This window comes from Pipistrellus hanaki (genome assembly GCF_964339955.1).
Source record: "Pipistrellus hanaki genome assembly, chromosome: 7".
NCBI lineage: Eukaryota > Metazoa > Chordata > Mammalia > Chiroptera > Vespertilionidae > Pipistrellus > Pipistrellus hanaki.
Window position 1 is genome coordinate 30,616,159 of NC_140509.1, and position 16,585 is coordinate 30,632,743.

The 16,585-nt window shown below is 39.7% G+C and overlaps 1 pseudogene across 1 annotated transcript; it reads right to left on the bottom strand.

Annotated features, from left to right (window-relative positions):
* Nucleotides 1-7,196: 7,196 nt before the first annotated feature.
* LOC311625481 (small ubiquitin-related modifier 2-like) lies at nt 7,197-7,483 on the bottom strand (annotated as a pseudogene). Its single transcript has one exon. The product of its transcript is annotated as a small ubiquitin-related modifier 2-like (transcript).
* Nucleotides 7,484-16,585: the final 9,102 nt, after the last annotated feature.

Here is a 16,585-nt window from a genome sequence, read left to right on the forward strand (position 1 = left end):
GAAAATGTAATGTAACAGGTTTGAAAACACAAGCAATTGCACTTTCTTTAAATCCCAATTTAAACTTCACCCCCTGAGTGAAGCCTTCCCAAACTCCCTAGGCAGAACCCCTCATGTCGACAATTAGGAAGGAAATAAAATTACTAAAATCACTGATAAAAGAGTCCTTCTTCTGCCAAGTAACAAAATGCTAACTTGTATTTTTAAGCAAGGCATGATGGAAAACAGACAAATACCAGTACTTTAGATCTCTCCATTTAATTCTTAGATTATGTCCGGGGACGCAAACAAAAGTAGGCAATTCACTTCATCATATGAAATGAGTTCTGCTCTTCGTAGAAAAAATCAATTATGACTTAGTGGGAAAGTATTGAGCTAAAAAAACAAAAACAGAAGATCTGGGTTTGGAACGGAACCTTTTCTTTGCTGGGGTAGGTGAATTTGAGGAAGTCCTGAGATTCAGTTTCTCATCTATTAAACAAAATAAAGAGCCAGATTCGCACAGCTGTTGTGAGAATTTACCGAGACCATATGTGCAAAACATGTTTTGCCCAATATCTGCCATTGAGGAAAAGGGCAGGAAAGGTTTGTTTACCTAGTGTTCACTTTGAACAGCATATGATGAGTTGTCTGCTCTTTTGTTTATCTATTACTTTCCAATGAAAAAGATGGGAAACACGAAAGAATGATGTGGGACAATATAAACCAGAGAGACGTGTTTTTATATTATAGGATGTCATCATACCATTTTTTCATAGCTAGAATTTTTTTATAACGAGCTGGGTTTTTTTGTTTTGTTTTTGTTTTGTTTTTGTAACAGCCATATGTGGAGGACTTGAAGGTGCCTTGAAGTATGTAACTGAGGCACTGCAGCTTCAGGAGGAGGTAGCACATGTGGATGATCACTGGGCAGAGGGGACAAGTTTGAAAGAATCTCAACCCAATAGGTTTATTGGTATTGCTTTGTTTTGAATTCAATTCCCTTTAAATTGGGCATTTCTTCTCATTTTCTTAGATAGCTTCGTATATTGCACAATGTGGAAATTGCTGTGTCTTAGTCCCTTGCAGCATCTGAATCCAATCTCTCCACACTTCCGTTTACAACCAGGTGTCTAAAGAAAGTAACAGACTGGGCCAGGAAATAGAGCTCGTCATGGACAGAAGACCTGAATTGAGAGGCAGCTTTCTACCTCCATCTCTCACATTTAATCTCTCTGGATTTTTAGTGTCCTTATTGGCAAAACATGGGGTTTGGTTAGCACCATTGTAAGATTCTCAATTTAGGTATTATGAAGTTGAATTAAATGCTCTTCCTGCTATAGTCACAATTCTCCCTTTTCTCCTTTAAGGAAATAGAAAACTTCTGTATTTTGGGGCCAATATAAATCTGACTTCAAAAAAAAGGTAAATTTATATGAATGTTATATGTCCAATTCTGAGTAACAGAACTAATACACTGCCAACCGGTGAACTCCTGAAGTTGTTGAAATGCAAAAAGAAAGCAAAAGACCAATTCATTAGTTATTATTTTTTTCTTATACAAGTAATAAAATTAATGGTCTCTACTAGTCTAGCTATTCCTGACAATTTATTATATCAGGAAAATGGGTTAGGTTTAAATATCTTGCTGTTATAAAGATATATGAAACTATAAAACAGCCTTTGCATGTGTCCTTTTTGGAAAAGGGGATATTTTGAACGAGCTGGCTGCTTTTGTGGGATGAGTCTTTTTATCCATAGCACTGCCACTGCAGAAGGAAGGAAGCAGGTCACGCATGGGCTTTGTCTAAGAGGCAGAGCAGATTGCAACAGTGAGCTGGGCACTAAAAGCTTGTACCATCTTTAGATAGAAAATAGAAATCCTACTTTCTTTCCATTTTATTTTTCCCTAATTCCTAATTTTAGTTCTAAAGGTGCCTGGAAAATTTTCCAGTGACAAAGACATACATTCCACACTGAATTCCACACTGATTTGCCGTCTTCATTTTATGGTACTCTTTATTAAATTCCATATCCAGACATTAAAGAAGATCTTATCTCAATGCCAATTGTAGGATGAGCAAATTGCTTATTTTTATTGCATATTCTTTAAGGTACAATTACAAAGTCTATTTTGTTTTCAGTTTATGCTAAAGAATAGACTTTCTTGAGTCTTTTATGTGAGTTTATTTTGGGGCAATTGCCATGATCTATTTGTAGGACTGTAAATCTATTTAAATTGCATAAAGCTATCAACCTGACAGTTAACTAAACATGCACTTAATTCTGTTATTTTTTTTAAAATTCATCTGTCTCATTTAGATTTTCACCCCTAAGAAGATCATTAGGCCACTCACTTAGAGGTGGAAAGGGGTGAAGAATGACTTATTGCAGCCTATAAATTGAATGGGTGAGGCCGAAAGTGACAATCGAGGGAGAGTTGAGGTTGCATAGACCTTGAAAAGGCCACTTGAGGCTGCTCTTGCTGCCAAATCACCGGTATTTATGACATCTTCTCTGAAGCTGTAAAATGCTGGCCCTGGATATTATATATATAGTGGTTGCATTACATGGGTCACCTATCCTATTTCTGAATTTTGCTCAGAATATTCTCTATGCCTATATTTGTCTTCAGTAAGTTGTACTGTGTCTAAACTTGATTATTTAAGAAATCATCTCTGAGTTGATACAAAAAGTGTTACATTAAGCACTCTTCTTAATTTTTAAAAAATATATATTTTTATTGATTTTTTACAGAGAGGAAGAGAGAGGTATAGAGAGCTAGAAACATTGATTAGAGAGAAACATCGACCAGCTGCCTCCTGCACACCCCCTACTGGGGATGTGCCGCAACCAATGTACATGCCCTTGACCGGAATCAAACCTGGGACCTTTCAGTCTGTAGACTGATGCTCTATCCACTGAGCCAAATCGATTTGGCTCTTCTTAATTTTTTAAAGGTAACTATTTCCACTAAATGTAAATTTAAAAAAAATATTTAAATGCCTCCTAAACAAGCACCACAGTAGTAGATGTTAGAATCATATATGTATGTATTGTCCTTCTAATAAAAGAGTAATATGCAAATTGACCATCACTCCAATATAAAAGATGGCTGTCCCCATGTGGACACAAGATGGTCACCACAAGATAGCCAGCAGGGGAGGGCAGTTGGGAGGGACCAGGCCTGCAAGCGAGGTCAGTTAGGGGTGACCAGACCTGTAGGGGAGGGCAGTTAGGGGCAAACAGGCTGGCAGGGGAGCAATAAGGCATCAATCAGGTGGCAGGGGAGTGATTAGGGGGTGATCAGGCTGGCAGGCAGAAGCAGTTAGGGGCAATCAGGAAGGCAGGCAGGTGAGCAGTTGTGAGCCAGTGGTTCTGGATTGTGAGAGGGATGTCCTATTGCCTGTTTAGGCCTGATCCCACCAGGATTGGACCTAAACAGGCAATAGGACATCCCTCAAGGGGTCTGAGATTGGAGAGGGTGCAGGTTGGGCTGAGGGACACCCCCCTTGCACGAATTTCATGCACTGGACCTCTAGTTAAACCATAAAATTCTTAGACTTGATGGGAACTGAGTAGGACTTTCTGTCCCAAGCAACCATCCCATAATTCAGGGCAGGAAACCCAATCATTCATGGGCCCCTCTCTTGTTCTAAATTAACTTCCTATTTCTGAGCAAGGTGACAACAAAGTTTGTCACTAACACTTGGATGTGATAGGTTCATGCAGCACTTCACATTGAAGTGTCAGTAGAAGGGGAAGAGAGTGTGCTGTGGTTGTACATCAATGCCTGCGATCTGAACCAAGCCTATGGCCTCCCCATGGTTCCTGAGCCGGGCAAAGGAGCCCTTCTGTTACCTTCCAGGAGTGACTCAGAACTTGCTACAGCAGTGTGTTCTCTGTAAGCCTCCTTTTCAGACAGGCAACTCTAAAAGAATATTCTTCTTTTTATTTTTTTAATAGAAGAGAAAAAGGCTCAAAATATTTAGTTCCCATCTCTAAAGGGATACTGAAATAGCAGTTATCCAGGGGCAGAAGCTCCTCACTGTGCCCTTGATTCCATGACCTGCTTCACCATCGCCTCATGTAAGTTATCCTTCTCTACCCCCTGTTTGCCTGGGAAGCAAAATCATTTGTTTCAAGCCCCAGTTTCTCCTTTGCCACACTGTTGGAATCAGGACCTGCTTTTCAGTGAGGTACCTGTGAGCCCCGCTGGCTGGAAGCCCTGCCCTGACACTGTTGCTCTGAGGCATCTGTGTGCATCCCATAATTGACATGAAAAAAAAATAATTGGGTGTGGCCAAAAAGAGGTGGCTCATCTGGGAACAGATCTCTGTCCCAAGGAACCTGCCTCTTCCTTCTTTTGTCCCTTTCCCTCCTCTCCTCCCTTTCCTCTCCTTCTCTCACACACGTAACTCCCAAAGGGCCAGTCTTCTTGGTGTGATCTTATTAAAGCAGGTGACACTGAAGTGTGATGGCTGAGAGGTTTAACTCATTCAATGAATTTTTAATGCAATTTCTTTGAACTACAGGCTTCCCAGTGCTCGTATTCTGGGAGGTTCCCAATTTCCTTTTTTCTCTCAGAATCTGGAAGACCCTTGCCATTTCACACGTGTAAGTTCAGAGAGTTCAGTAAGGGCTCTGTCCAGAATAAGACATTGGAGTCTGTCAAAGCACATGGAAAACCCCAAAGGAAATTCTCGTGTGAGGAAGGCCTGAATAACGCTGTTGTGGATCATTAAGTGCCATGTCATAAGAATTCATTATCCTTTCTATGGTTAGTGAGAAGTATCACTTTTTTTTTTTTTTTTACTCTTTAAAAGAACTGCCAAACTTTCAAGATATCTTTTTCAATGTTTGCCAAACTGATACCTACGTACAGCTTCCATGGCAGTCTCATGTTCCACCTTTGCCTTATCTCCTAGTTTTGATCCTTACAAGCAGCCACATTCAACTCTTTAGCTGTTTCTCTGGAATTTGCCTTCAAATTTCCATTAGTATTCTTATTACTCTCTTTCTTTATTCGTGAAGTTTAGCTATCACCTATTTATTCGAGGAGAGATGAGGATTTAAGTTTTTAACAGCTTCTTTCCCAGCAGTGCCATTTTCCTTATAAGGATAAATCAATATCCTGTGTTTGACTGATGACTATATAGACATTGATTTTTCTCAGACAAGTGTGACATTATAATGTCTTTTCTGGGGCAAATTTTTGTTAGTTCTAAAGTTCATATTATCTTTTTTTTTTTTATTCTATTAGTTTTCTTTGTAATGATCATTAATGCTTTCCACACCTTTCTCACAACTGCTCAGTGTAATTTGCCATACAGTAAAATGTTTTATGTTTTACTTTTTTTTTGAGAGAGACTTTGCTTCTGGAAGTCTGTTTTGCACTTCAGGGTGGCTTAGTGGCTCCTCCCTGTCGTCCTGGGACTCCCCTTCACCATCCTCCAGGGCATTCCCTTTGCCTCATTGTTCTGTGCGGAGGTGTGGGCAGTTAGAGAAACAGGAGCAGAGCAAGGATGAGGGCCAGGTTCAGGTCCGGAGGGTGGAAAGCCCCAGGCATCTAGCAAAGAACCACTGTAGGGCGGGACCTCTCCCCGAGAGTGATCTTTCCTCCCCCAGCATATAGCTGGTTAAGCAGTCTGGATGCCTGGATTTTTCCTCCCTAGAGATAACATCTAGGTCTCAGTTGTAGTTCATCTTCAGGCCCAGAAAAGCAGCAAAATCAGACAAATGGCCCGAAGATTGATCTCAGGACCAGCTGCATTGAATAATAATCCCCTGCCCTGGCGTTAATCAATCAACCTGTGGAGACCTACACCCCGAAAGCACACGTGGAAAGCGGCTGAGTATTTTATTGAGATCTTCCCCTGGGGCTCCCCTAAATCTCCATTCTTAAAACCCTTAGGACCAAGGACCCAGGCAATGCTTATCTGTATTTTCCTTCTCTTTCCACCCCTTTCCTTCCCCTTTTTCCTACCCCTTCCCTGAGGCACATTACCATTACCTTCCCCACTCTCAAGCTCTGCATTGTTTAAGTCTGATTGTGTAATCCAGGGTAAAAATGACTACACCCAGAATTTTGAAAGCCTGCTTCTCAATGTGGGTGTTGAAAACTGATGTCATTTTCATTTTTACTCTTTTTATTGTATTGCATGTTCTATGCCGGGAATTTTGAGAAATGTCTCTATATCTTTGATGTTGTGAAATTATTTATTTTTCTTCCTTTCTCTTTCTCTTTCTCTTTCTCTCTCTCTTTCACTTATCATGCTTGGCTTTCGTGGGCAATATTAATTCATTGATGTCACAGCTTTGAGGTTCATAAAATGTTTTGCATTATTATTTCTTGATAATGTCTCTGTTTCTGTTTTGTGGGTGTCCTGTTAATTGGACACTTGATGGCTAATTGTATGTGTCTACTTGAGTGGCCCTGGGGTGCTGGGGTTAGCATTGTTTCTGGGTGTGTCTGGATGAGATTAGCATTTGAATTGGTGAATTTAGTAAATTGCCCTCCCCGATGTGGCTGGGTATCATCCAGTCTGTGGAGGTCCTGAATGGAACAAAACAATGCAGGAAGGAAGAATTTGCCCTCACTGCCCCCCCCCCCCTTTTTTTTTTTCATTTTAAACAAGAAGTTCATTTAAACAAGACACTTGACTCAAAGGGAAAACTATCTAGGATTCATTTTTCTTTAGAGTAATTTATCCCTACTTAAAGATAATTGCCCTATATATAACAGCTACATATAAAAAAAAGTTATAAAATTGTTCTTGGTTTTACAATGATAAATGAAAAACATTGAAATTCTCCAACCAAATAAGGTACGCAAGAATTTTTATGTTGACCTTTTTTGTTGTTGTTAAACAGTGAGAGCAAAATAACTTACTGGAAAATAAAGATAAGAGCTGAATGAGCATGCCAGTAATGGAGAAAGGGGGTGTTCTCACAGAACCAGTGTTTTCCCCCATCCCATCTCCAATTGATGTCGATCAAAACATACCTACCATTGGCCATTTAGTTAAAAAAAAAAAAATGCCAATGCTTGTGCACATCAGTTACTTTATGTACAATAAAGGGCAGAGAAATGAAAGAATGGAGAAAACTATACTGTAGTAGTCAGATGTGTTGAAATCGAATTGCAGTTTTCTAATTGAGAATGTCTTCTTGGTCTGGAGGAACAGAATTCTGGAGTAAAGTAGCAGGTTCCCTTTTTAGTAGACACCTCCAACTGCTGCTGGAACACAGCGATTGTATCTTCATCCTCCCTTTCCAACTGTGCAGGTGTGTCTGCTTCATTGATTGGCTGCCCGTCTAATCGGAATCTGATCTGCCTCATTGACAAGCCCTGTTGTTCACAGTAGGCTTCAATTAGTTTACTAAGTGTTGTGTACCTCTTAATCTTACATTGCACCACAGAACCATCCTGCCCTGCCACCTACACATTAATATGATCATTGTTCTGAGCCTTCACCACTTTCTTGAGTTTTTCCTTGGCCATGGAGAGCATCAGAGTCCCAGCTGCCACTTCCCAGAAGGGGTACCAGGTCTGCACCAAAGGAGCACACAGCAGCACCAGGAGCGGCTGAAGGAGGAGGCAGCGGCAGTGGAGCCACCCCTCTCCACCCCCTTTTTATGCCTCACTGATGGAGCTGAAACATCCCTTCTCAACTTCTCCTGCCCTCAGATTGGAATTTACATTGTTGGCTTCCCTGCTTATCAACTAGAATTACATCACTCGTTTACAGACAGCAGGTGGTGAGATTCTTGGCCTCCATAATCACGTGAGTCAATTCCTCCTAATCATTCTCACATATACAACATTGGTTCTGTTTCTCTGGAGGATCCTAGCACTGAACCTTTTTGATTATCCTGAGATTTTCTTGCGTTTTCTCTTCTATCCCATCTCTTCTTTTTGTTCTGCTTTCTGGGAATTGCCCTCATCAAATTTCTTAGCTACATATCATTAGTGTTCATAAAAATGTGTGGTTCTCCTCCTTGCTAAGCATGTGAAATGATTACAACTCCTTGTGCCTTTGTACTCCAGAGGAGCCACATGAATTGCGTTAGCCAATGAGATGTTGAGGTAGGAATTCCTGCCGTGTGATTTCCCACATTCTCTTTCTCTGTAATGGCGAACTCCAGAGGGTTTTTCACAAGTTTAGAGCAGCCCAGCAGCGACACCACGCCTGCAACAGGGGAGAGCTGCACTGGAGTGACCAGAACCAGTAAAGACTTTGTAAGTAAACCTTCACTCTGTTAAAACCTGAGATTGTCTCTGTTGTTAACACAGCAAATTTTGCATATCCTGAATGATTTATTCCTCTAAGAGGCTTCCTTGTGATTTTACTGTTCTCTTTTTGTAGCGCCTCCTTCTTGTTTCATGGGCATAATGATCTTTCGTAGCCTCAAAGTGGTAACAATGCCCTGCTTGCTTCCATTGCTTCTGTATAAAGTGAGTTATATTTGCTGCCCTAGTTTGCATGTGTTGATGTCTGACTTTCCTCACTGCCCGGATGCTGGCTTTCATCCCTCTGGAAAGAGGCCCCAGAAGTGGAAGCCCATGTGCATGGCATGGCTTGTTGGTTATTGGGTTCCACTGTAGCATTGTCAGAGGAAAGACTGCTTTTTCCTAACACCGAGGTCGGCAAACTGCGTTTCCAGAGCCATATGCGGCTCTTTGGCCCCTTGAGTGTGGCTCTTCCACAAAATACTATGGCCTGGGTGAGTATATTTTGAAGAAGTGGCTTTAGAGGAAGTTTAAGTTTAAAACATTTGGCTCTAAAAAGAAACTTCAATTGTTGTACTGTTTATATTTGCTCTGTTGACTAATGAGTTTACCAACCACTGTTAGAACTCCAAATCTCATAACTGTAGGTGTGGGGCCATTCAGCTTCCCCAGAGACATGCTCACCTGCTGCCACTTTCTGTCTGAGGGTTTACTAACAAGCCTGGCTGTCAGTGTTGAGGGAGCCAATTAGAGCGAGAGAAGGAAGAGACTCTCTCACCTATTAGACCTTAATTCCTCTATTTGTTGATCCACAAGCATTCTGTGTACTTCTACTGTTGCCAAGTCTAGTATCTCCCTGGTTCAGTTTCTCCAGGCATAAGATATCCATCTCTAGACGTGTGGGGTTTGGGCAGAAATGTGTTTGGGGCAGTGATAAGGGCCTAGTGGTCTGTTTCTTGAACGGAATTGCTGCTGATTTTCTTGTTCCCAGCTCCCTGCTTATCCATGCCTTCTTCAGTCCTGACACCTGAAGGACTTCTGAGACTGAAGGCTGGGAGCAGCTCTGCCTTCTTGCTGTTGTCTCTTCTCAATGTATTTAAGTTCAAACTTCCCTGGTTTTCTATACTTACCTTTCTTCTGCCTGCATTTCATCTTCTAAAAATGGGTTGAAGCCTCTTATCTGCTTATGTTTTCCTTTCCATTTTCTATTCATTGGGAATTTTTACTCTATTCCTCTCTTGACAATTTAGGGGAGATTTAATTTTGAGCAGAGATAAAGAGATGTGCTATCTGCCTGGTTCATCTAAGATTATCTCAATATGAACTCTTATTGTGTATTAAGGTGGTCAGCATTCAGACACTTATTTATTCTACAAAATGCAATGAGTGTGTTTTTATCCTACAATGTATCACATCCTATAGGAGATGTAGTGGAGAATAAGAAATCACTAAGTGATGGATAGAAAAAAGATTCTCAAAAAGGGTCTGAGAAAGAGTGGTCAGGAAGGAAAGAGGAAAATCAAGGGTATTTTGTTATGGAAGTCAAGAATAATTTACCTTTTAAAGAGAATGGTCAGTAGTGCCCACTGCTGATGCAGACCAATTTAAGAGTGAACAGAACAAGATTGAGGGGTATTTAGGAATTATAACTCAACCAATGGACACAAAACTCTGGGGAGGTAGGGCATGAATGGGAGGAAGGGAATGGTAAGATATGTACACAGATAATAATTTAATAAAAAAAAATAATAATTAAAAAAAAGGAATTATAACTGACAAGAATTAGAAACTGGCTGAATATGCAAGGTGAGGAAAAATTTCCTAAATCTCTGGCTTGGGTGCCCAGATGAACGATGGTTCTATTTCCTGAGGTGAAAATGCCAGGGAAATGGTCAGCTTTGGCAGGCAAAGTTTTGGAGAAATTGAGGTACCTCTCAAATATCCAAGATGAAATTTTGTATGTGGTTCTCGGGCATAAGAGAGGGATCTGGGTTACTTGAGGTCAGGAAAGATAGGATTGAGAAGATAGGGGTTTCTTACAGTGAAGAGGGCATCAGTTGCTCTGGTGTAAGGGAGAAGCCAGATTGCAGTGACTCTGAGAGGTGAAGGGGGGTGAAGTAGTGTCAGCCAGTTTGTGGGTCTATCACCAGCTGTGTGAAACTATGTGCCCAAACTCAGTTCAGTAGTTTTATCCGTTCCGCACTCCACTCCCTTCCCCCACTTTGCTCCTTTAAACTTAACCATAAATTTATGCTCTCCTCTCTATATATGCATATAAATTCTGGCATTTCCTCTATACTTACCCAACCAGTCCCTAAGGCTAATCAATACAATCTCTTTCTTTATTTTGTTTTTTGCAACCAAGCTGTTAATTAATTTAATGAAATATGCACGATCTGTGGTTTGTTTTCAATCAAACTTCGTAATCACCAGCCCTATTTCAGATTGGAAATCTTTATATATATATATATATATATATATATATATATATATATATATATATATATATATATTATTGATTTTTTTTTACAGAGAGGAAGGGAGAAGGATAGAGTTAGAAACATTGATGAGAGAGAGTCATCGATCAGCTGCCTCTTGCACACCCCCTACTGGGGATGTGCCCGCAACCAAGGTACATGCCCTTGACAGGAATCAAACCTGGGACCCTTTAGTCTGCAGGCTGATGCTCTATCCACTGAGCCAAACTGGTTTTGGCCAGCCTGGAAATCTTAAATTACTCTTTACCGTCTCATAATTTCTCAGAATCATTTCAAATTTCCAAAATCCTCAATTGAAACTTAATCCTAACACCTTGCTGCCACAGGACAATTCCAAGCTCACTGAGCAGGAGGTCCTCCACTTCACCTGTCAAATACACTCCTCAAACTATCCTTTCCTTCTTCCTGTAAGGGATGCTTTGGTTTATTTATCACCATTTTCCACCATAGAGGTAGCCACAGGCAATCTATAAAATACTAGAGGTCCAGTGCATAAAATTTATGCGAGGGGTGAGGGGGACCCTCAGCCCAGCCTGCACCCTTTCCAATCTGGTACCCAGGATTGGGCCTAAACCGGCAATCAGACATCCTCTGAGGAGTCCCAGATTGAAGAGGGTGCAGGCTGGGCTGAGGGACACCCCCAACCCCCATGCACAAATTTCATGTGCCAGGCTGCTAGTATAGTATAAGATCTTTGGTATATATATTTCTCACATTCCATAAAAAGCTTTTATGATATTGTTGCTATATAGTTATATATATCTTAATACACAAAGCATAAACACCACAAGACACTTCTTTTTCTTAATTAGTCAGGTGTCTCTTAAAGATATTTGTACACATGATACCTTAATCAATAAAAAATAAGAAAATTAAAAAAAAAGATATTTAAATAATAAGAAAAAGCCCTACCTGTTTGCCCAGTTTTTTTTTTGGTGCAGATTCAGGTTTTTAGTATACTTTTCCTTCTGCCTGTGATTACTTCCTGTAATATTTTGCTTAGTGATAATTTTCTGATGATGCATTCTTTCAGGTTTATTTTGTCTTCATTGTTTTTAAATTTACTTTTGATGCCAAATAATTTTATATTGATACTTTCCCCCCTTGTATTTTAAAGATGTTGGTCCACTGCCTCCTGCACACCTCCTACTGGGCACAACTTGGGCATGTTCCCTGATCGGAAATTGAGCCATCACCTCCTGGTTCATAGGTTGACACTCAACCAGCCAGGCAATAATGAAGTTTTTAAGTTTGTTGGTGAGAATGGACAATTTTCTCACCCATGTGTTAGCACCAGCTACTGTTCTCTCTTATTCTTTCAGATAGTCCTTTTCCCAACCATAGTAGTTTTCTTACACACGTGTACTAGCAAGTAGTCAGCTGAATATTTGAAAGGGAACTTCTGCAGGTCCCCAGAGTTCTGTCTGTGCAGTTCTTTCCTTTCCAGTACTGCTGCGCACTTCAGTTGTTCTTTCCCTGGACGCTCAGCTCCATCACTTCAACTCAGTCTGTCAAGTTCCACTTGGGTTAACCCACCCTTCACTGCATCCTGAAAACTTTCTCAAGAAAGTGAGGGAAGGGAATTACAGGGCTCACTTCATTTGTTTCCCATTTTTCAAGGATCAATGTTCTTTGTAGTTTAATGTCTAGAACACATGTGTCAAACACAAGGCCCGCGGGCCAAATCCAGCCCGCCAGGCCTTGCAATGTGGCCCGCACCGCGCTGTCATCACTGCACTCCGCTGTCAGTTTATGACATTGTCAGTTTATGACTGTTCAGTAAACCATTCGGCCCGCGATTTAGGCTGGATTTTAGATTTTGGCCCCTTCTCTGATTGAGTTCGACACCCCTAGTCTAGAATCTTGAAAACTGCTTTTATAGATATATTGGCTGATGTTAGAATCATTTCAGAGGGGAGGGTTGTACCAGTCCTTTTTATTTCATCTAAAAGTGAAAGACTTGACTCCATTTATTTTTAAAGTTTGCTTTTAAATGAAAGGAAGACTTGGTCTTCGCTTTTACATACTTTTTTTTTTCTTCCTAGAGTTCCCAGTGAGATAGCTTTTTGATTCATAGAAAAGTATTTGTGAGGATGTGTGTTGATGATAATTTTGGCATGACATTTCTTAGAAGTTTCTACATTATCCATTTTTTATAGCTTTAACACAATCCTTTTCTCAATTTTATAGCATCTTTTTTATTACTTTTTCCTTTTCTTAAAACCAATATAACTGTAATCACAAAGATGCTAAGTGATAGTCAAAAATGGCGGTAACCATTGATTTCTATATGTGATATATATATATATATATTTTAACCAGGCAGGATTTTATCTTTACTGAATTGTAACAGAGAATTTTTCAGTAATTAATTGTAATTTTAATGCAGGCACAGATTTGTAAAAATGTAACATATGAGTATTTATGGGCTCCAATCAAAAACATATGATGCCATATATTATCTATTTATAAAAACAGTTACTTGAATAAAATGTTTTGCGTTGCTGGGACAAACATGACTCAGGAAGGCTCTTCCCTGAGGCAATCTGGCTATCAATATCCTTCTTGGCAACAGTCAAGATCGCATTTATAAGGAGGCATATGATAGGTGGTTTCCATTTTTTATCACATTATATCTTTTCTCTTTGTTGACTATTAGTGGTAAGGAGCTCTAGCAATGCTTTTTATCTTTGTGTTTACATTTTGATACAGAATTATTATTTAAATAAGTGCTTACTTGGAAACTCAATATTAAAAACAGATAAAAGCAGGTTGTGCCCTGTTGGGCTACTGACACCTCGAAAACACTGAGCTAGCAGGTGTGTGTCAGTGTAGAAGGTATTTACGTATCCTTTTGTATTCTTTCACTGGTGTTTTGTTTTGTTTTGTTTTTGGGGGGGGGGAGGGGGGAGGTTGGTATTATCAAATTGTACAGAGAGCATTTATTCATTTTCTCAGAAAGCCAGGGGTGGAAGTCCATAGTTGGTATAACCTGAGCTCTCAGACTTATGATTAGAGAGCTGACTCCTATTTACTCCAAATTGGCTGATAGAATATGAATGTTCTGATTGGCAGGGGAAGCTTTCAACAATCATCTTTATGGTTTTTACATTGCATTCCATTTTCATTCTCTCTACTATTTTTTTTGGCATCTCTGATGAGCCTGATATTGGGAAGAATGTTATAGAGGAATCATATATTAAAAAAAAGGCTAATATGCAAATTGTCCCCTCGACTGGGAATTCGACTGGGAGTTTTGGGAGTTTGACTGCGAGTTTGATTAGGGGGCAAGCCAACTGCCTGTGTCCCCTCCCCCAGCCAGCCCATGAGGGGGCCCCTGAGGGGGCCCACCAACCACCTGCAGCTCCTTCCCCTCCGAAGCTCCCTCCCACCCCCCAACCCCCGGCCAGCCCACTCCAATCAGCACCGATTGGGGTGGACTGGCTGGAGCCCACCAGTGCACAAATTCTTGTACCAGGCCTCTAGTGAAAGAATATGACTCTTGCTCTGATGGCTTTATTTCTTATAAAGGAGAGGATAAAGTGGCATGTCAGCACCCAGTGTGAAAGGAGTATTTGAATAGATTAGAAAATGTAAGCGTTAGTGTTTATTACTGCTGAATGTGTCAGACTAACGTTATGAGTAGATCATTTAGTGGTGACCCTGCAGTAAAATGTGTATTAACATCTTTTCTTCTCTGCTGGTTATTCACAGATATAAAATTACTACTGCATTAATTTACTACCAAATTTGCTAACCTGGATCAACTGCCAATCAAAACCTGCATTTGCATTTTTACTGCCAATCTTGAATAAAAGTTAGTCAGAGATAAAATGTCTTTGGTAAGCTCCAGAATCCCACTTTTGTGTTCTTAATCCTTTAAATATATCCTCCAGTTTTGGTCTATAGTTTCAGGTTGACCTAAGTTAGCATTAAAACTTTTCAAGACTGCTCCTTGGAAGATCTGCATGCTAGTATTGATTCCAGCACTAAGCACTGACTCCTTAAGTCTTTTTTTTTTTTTTTTTTTTTTTAATATATTTTATTAATTTTACACAGAGAGGAATTGAGAGGGATAGAGAGTTAGAAACGTCGATGAGAGAGAAACATCAACCAGCTGCCTCCTGCACACCCCCCCACTGGGGATGTGCCCGCAACCAATGTACATGCCCTTGACCGGAATTGAACCCGGGACCCTTCAGTCCCCAGGCCGACGCTCTTCCACTGAGCCAAACCGACTTCAGCTGACACCTTAAGTCTTAATTGCATTATGTGTGATGGGGAATTTGAGCAGCATGATTTATAAAGTTCTTTAAAGCTGACAAATTCTGGAATACTGAGCTTTTTACAAAGGAGGAAAACATTTAATATGTTCACATGAAATGTTAGTGACATCTGTCACAAATCTCAGAAAAATCTGCATCTAAAAGACAGATACATTAGAAATGCCTGTGGGAAATGTTCCAGAACTTGGGAATTATAGTTTCATTATTTCTGCTAAAACCATCATTCTGGGTAACCCAAAGAAAAGCACTTTTCATTTTATTCATATATGCTTTTTATTCACTTGTCTGCTCTACAAATATTTACTCATTCAACAAATATTTATTGTCTACTATGTAGCAGCCACTTGTTCAAGGTGCTGTTGCAAATATGCTTTTGTTCATCCTGCTTAGTTGAAGTGTGAAAAATTTGGGGATCTGAAGTGAGGGCTCTAGAAAATTATCACAGACTGAAATATATATGAGTATGATTTGCCCACTAGTTGCTTCAATCCCTATTTCCACTTTTATCCATATCCTAGCCAAACCTTTGCGTGTTCTTTTTAAATATTTCTAGTTTGGAATGGGGCAATGATTTTGATATACAGGGTGACTCTTAAGAAAGTAATAATAGGGTAAAATATTCAAGCTGGCACTCTCATTAGCCAGAGGACAGAAGAGAAAGTGGCCAGAAGATGAGATAGAGGGATCAAAATGCATATGCTTTTGCATAAGCTCGCCCTCATGCATTCCAGAAATAAAATTTCTTCTTCTTTCCCGGTAAAAGCACAGACTGTGTGTGTGCGCACATGCAGTTTTTCTATATTTTCTCTATGTCTTAAACAACCAACAGGTTTTGTTTGGTGTTTTTAACTGTAGACATTCAAATTTCCAATTTATTTTTTTACCATGCTTGTGTTAAGCTTGCACTTTGAGAGAATCCATGTGTTCAAATCTATAAGTCAGAAGACACTTGAATTAGAAATGTAGGCCCTGAAGTACCTGATACTTCTATGAGCTCAAACGCAGTCTTTCATGTCTAAACTGTAGCATCTATTTTTTCAGGTTTCTCCCACTCTCCGCCTGTATATCTGTCATCTTCATTTCATGTTTACATGTTTATTTTGGGAATGCAACATTTAGGAAAGTGGAATCTGCTCCAAGAAATATGCAGTGAGAATTCCATCACAAAGTGAATACTGAAATCAAATGGCACTTATTTTTCACACATCTTTTATTGAATTTTGTATTTTTGGATATCACCTTTTAGAGAGCTTGCGATGGATAGGATATAAAACATGAACCAACTGTCAACTAAAATTCACATGTGAAATTGTGGGAAAAGATTGAAAATTGGAATTGATTGCAAAATAGTCTTTCTTTCCTTTTGACTTCAGAAAGAAGAACTAATTGTTGAAAAAACTGAACAATTTTTAATCCAAAACACGTCAATATCTTAAAATGCTTGAAAGGCTTCAATTGTATTTTCTAAAGCTATGATTTATTCAACAAATGCATACTGAGAAACTAATGCATGTAAAACATATTCAGGAACATGATGGGAAAAGAGACATTATGGAAAAATATAATGAATGGTTCTTACACAAATAATT